Source organism: Oncorhynchus keta, chromosome 20 (assembly GCF_023373465.1).
Source record: "Oncorhynchus keta strain PuntledgeMale-10-30-2019 chromosome 20, Oket_V2, whole genome shotgun sequence".
Lineage (NCBI taxonomy): Eukaryota > Metazoa > Chordata > Actinopteri > Salmoniformes > Salmonidae > Oncorhynchus > Oncorhynchus keta.
The window spans coordinates 21,331,176-21,335,998 of NC_068440.1; positions in this window are offsets into that span (position 1 = coordinate 21,331,176).

The following is a 4,823-nucleotide window of genomic DNA, read 5'->3' on the forward strand; positions in this document are numbered from 1 at the left end:
TCTGAGAGCTAAATGTCAGGAAGACATCTGAATCAACCACGTTGTATATCCTGTTCAGGTATTTTTGTACAAAGGGATTGATATATTCTCTGATTATTGGAAATTTGATTAAAAGGTGACATTGTTATGAACCAAAAGGCTGATCGGGTCATTATTGTAACGTTGTGTAATCATCCCGTGGTCCTGGTGGTGTGGTGTGATCACTGAGAAGGTGTTATGGATGCATTCTCTCTGTGTTGGCTGTGTGTTGAGGTGTCAGACACCTTGTTTGCTCTTCCACATAAGCCTACATCATGGGGGGGGACTGCACTCTATCAAGCATCACACAAGTAGACTATCACTTTGACCAAGGGCAAAGTACACTTTTTATTTACACACACATTCCACTATATAACTTCCTTTCTCTTTTTAGTACGAGTCAAACTGCTCCTAGTCCAATCCTCATGCGACTCAGGAGTGTGTGTGTGTTCTGATTCCCACACTGCCTCAGCGCTCCTCTTAGAGACGTGCTTGTCAGCGCTCCTCTGCGTGACGTGCTTGTCCTGCCCATGTGGCACGTGTGGATTATAAGGTGTTTAGACAAGGGGAGTAATCAGGGCCCGGTTTCCCAAAAAGCATCTGAAGGCTAAGTTCATTTTAGAACCATAGGATGATGGGAAACCGGGCCCTGGGCTGTTCAGAAGTACTGTTAATCCCACAGGATGACAGAGAGGCTATAACGCTAACACACACGCAGACATAGACACAAAGACCGGTTTAATCTGTGCTCTGTGCTACAGTCACTTCAGCAGGTGGCTCTATCCTAAACCACTTACACTTAACACACACAGTAAATGTAGCCAATGTGGGAATTGAACCCACAACCTTGGTGTTGCCAGCTCCATAACAACTCATAATAACAATAACTCAAGCAGGTTGTTAACATTGTTTTCATTCATCCTAGGACATTTACTCTTCCCACACTCATTCACTCACTAAGGGGCCTATGAGTGCTTTACATTGCTACAATTTACTCTGTGCCATTACCCCTGTAAATCTAAGACGCTGTGGCCGCTTTAAGTATCATACACAAAATATTTAAACAAAATGTTTTTTTTTAATTGTATTTATTTTTTTACATACAATACCAGTCAAATGTTTGGGCACACCGACTCATTCAAGGGTTTTGCATTTATTTGGACTATTTTCTACATTGTAGAATAATAGTGAAGACATCAAAATTATGAAATAACACATGGAATCATGTAGTAACCAAAAAGTTTTAAACAAATCAAAATATTTTTTAGATTATTCAAAGTAGCCACCCTTTGCCTTGATGAAAGCTTTGCACACTCTTGGCATTCTCTCGACCAGCTATACCTGGAATCCTTCTTCAAGACTGTTGGAAGAGTTCCCACATAAGCTCAGCACTTGTTGGCTGCTTTTCCTTCACTCTGTGGTCCAACTCATTCCAAACCATCTCAATTGGGTTGAGGTCGAGAGATTGTGGAGGCCAGGTCATCTGATGCAGCACTCCATCACGCTCCTTCTTGGTCAAGTATCCCTTACAAAGCCTGGAGGTCTGTTTTGGGTCATAGTCCTGTTGATAAACAAATGATTGTCCCACTAAGTGCAAACCAGATGGGATGGCATATCACTGCAGAATGCTGTGGTAGCCATGCTGGTTTAAGTATGCCTTGAATTCTAAATAAATCACAGTGTCACCAGCAAAGCACCATCACACCTCCTCCTCCATCCTTCAGGGTGGGAACCTCACATGTGGCGATCATCCTTTCACCTACTCTGCGTCTCACAAAGACACGGCAGTTGGAACCAAAAATCTCAAATTTGCACTCATCAGACCAAAGGAGACAGACAACTACCTCCAACTATTTTTTTAAGCGGTACCGGTTACCTTCAGACGAGTCCAATTGTGAGGGTCATAGAGCAGAACAGAGAACACCAGTGGTCGTGAGAATCTCTCCCCTTTCCATAGAGTGTAAATAGTTTGTAGACCATTCAGACGCTACAGACATTTCATGAGAAGATAGATTTTCGGGTTGTCTCATGGTCTGACAAACACCACTGCAGCTCGGTCCCCTACCACCGCAGCTCGGTCCCCTACCACCGCAGCTCGGTCCCCTACCACCGCAGCTCGGTCCCCTACCACCGCAGCTCGGTCCCCTACCACCGCAGATGCAGTGAGTTGAGATGCGGCCCATGCAAAAAAACATCTCTAGCTTTAACTGACACATTTTGATGTGTTTTTTGTTGTTGTTGTATGTTACTTAAATTGACGTGCCGGTGCGTCAATAGACTCTTAAAGTCCTGGGAATGAGATGGGTGTCTGTGGGCACTGGAACCCTCTTCCTGTATCTGAAATATCACATTTACCATCATAGCAGGCCACAGTGACCCTACTAGACTAGAGGGATCTTCCCTAAGAGGATAACGTCATCTGGTGGTTTAATACAAATGATGTAGCAAGCAGGGGTTTCTCTTCAAACTCTCACACACAGTGAAATTCTCAATCAGGTAAAGTCTGTTCTCTGTCCTCGACTCGATTCCTCTGTCCTTGACCCGTAAACCGATAAGTGGTCGAGTGGCCCCAGGAAAGAGTACATTCGTTAGTAGGCGAACAGAGCAGTATTCTCCCCTCCTCGATTACTTACTTCAGCAGAGGATGCACAAGAATATCCTCCTGGCGGCTACTGCGGAAGTGTTGTAATATCCGCTACACCCTCTTTGAATCAGCTGTTGTTTTCTCAAAGGAGAAGACCATTGCACACATTTAAAAACGATATGGTACTTATCATTTAATCTATATAATGTCTTGCACAGCTAGCTACTAGCTCCGGGTGGCAGCATCATGTTGTGAGGGTGCTTTGCTGCAGGAGGGACTGATGTACTTCACAAAATAGATGGCATCACGAGGCAGGAAAAGTATGTGAATATATTGAAGCAACATCTCAAGACATCAGTCAGGAAGTTACATCTTGGTCGCAAATGGGTCTTCCAAATGGACAATGACCCCAAGCATACTTCCAAATGGGTCTTCCAGATGGACAATGACCCCAAGCATACTTCCAAATGGGTCTTCCAAATGGACAATGACCCCAAGCATACTTCCAAATGGGTCTTCCAAATGGACAATGACCCCAAGCAAAATGGCTTAAGGACAACAAAGTCAAGGTATTGGAGTGGCCATCACAAAGCCCGGACCTCAATCATATTGAAAATTTGAGGGCAGAACTGAAAAAGCGTGTTCGAGCAAGGAGGCCTACTAACCTGACTCAGTTACACCAGCTCTGTCAGGACGAATGGGCCAAAATTCACCCAACTTATTGTGGGGAGCTTGTGGAAGGCTACCTGAAATGTTTGACCCAAGTTAAACCATTTAAAGGCAATGCTACCAAATACTAATTGAGTGTATGTAAATGTCTGACCAATTGGGAATGTGATGAAAGAAATAAAAGCTGAAATAAATCATTCTATCAACTATTATTCTGACATTTCACATTCTTAAAATAAAGTGGTGATCCTAGATGACCTAAAACAGGGAATTTTTACTAGGATTAAATGTCAGGAATTGTGAAAAACTGAGTTTAAATGTATTTGGCTAAGGTGTATGTAAACTTCCAACTTCAACTGTAGATACATTATTTCACTTGCTTTAGGAATGTAAAATGTTTCCCATGCCAATAACGCCCCTTAAATTGAAATTGAATTACATGTAATATAATTTATGAGTGGAATCAAAGCCTGTTTTAACCCGTTCTCATGCTTGGAGTTTTCACATAGAATTCAAGCCCCTTGGGTGCTGCCATAGATTTACATTAGAAGTGCCCATCCAAGAAGGCTCAAAGTCATTGGCCACAGATACAATGACATCAAATCATGTTATATCTACCATAGCTTTGATTGGACTGATCATGTCAACACCGTACTTTCAAAATCTTAGCTAGCAAGCTAGACAAGCAGTCATCATCATAAATCAAGTCGACAATCTACTGGCAAATCCTTTTTAATCCTTGTCATATGAAGATAAATTAATTCTAAAACGTGTCAGTGCTCATGGGCCATTGGACATGAACATTACACAATAAGTTGGAAATCGCAAACTCAGCAATGAGTGGTTTGGAAGGAATTAGTGGCTAACTGCAAGTGCTGCAAAGCAATCACTAGCCTGCTATTCAGTGGAGTGGGTGTGTGGTCCAGGACTGGATATAAGGGTCTCTTTTCCTAGTTTAAATGGATCAGCATTCACGTACAACACCATGGGCCAGAAAAGGTTGTAAACCTCCAATTGTCCTCCACTCCACATTTTTGGCAAGCAATTACTATTTTAGCAAACAATTATTGTAATTCATCCCATATTGTCCCTAACATATTTTCTCCCTAGCAGCAGTTGTGGGATACATACACACACACACAAAACACTCATACACACTCAAACCCTTTCCCAACAAACAACCATGAACTCAGATGCTCAACAGTAGTTCCATCTCAGAGCCCAACTCAAGAAAGGACTTGATTTACGAATGCATATGTAGCAGTGTGATGTTGTTCCCCTAGATTATGCACCAAATTGCACACAAGGACCAATTCAAATAGGCCAGGTCAAGAGGGGATGTTAATAATTTGATGATAATAATAATAATAATTCAGTGTATTTTTTTAGTTGATTACAGCTGCATAGGTAATGTTTTTCTTTGGTGTACAAACACTTTTTCATATCAATATTGTACATACATGTGATTGTAAAAGTTGTGTATATTTTGGTTTGGCCCATCGCGGGTTATCTGTATTTCCATACCCCTTATTGTTCTCTTTTGCCTGACCTT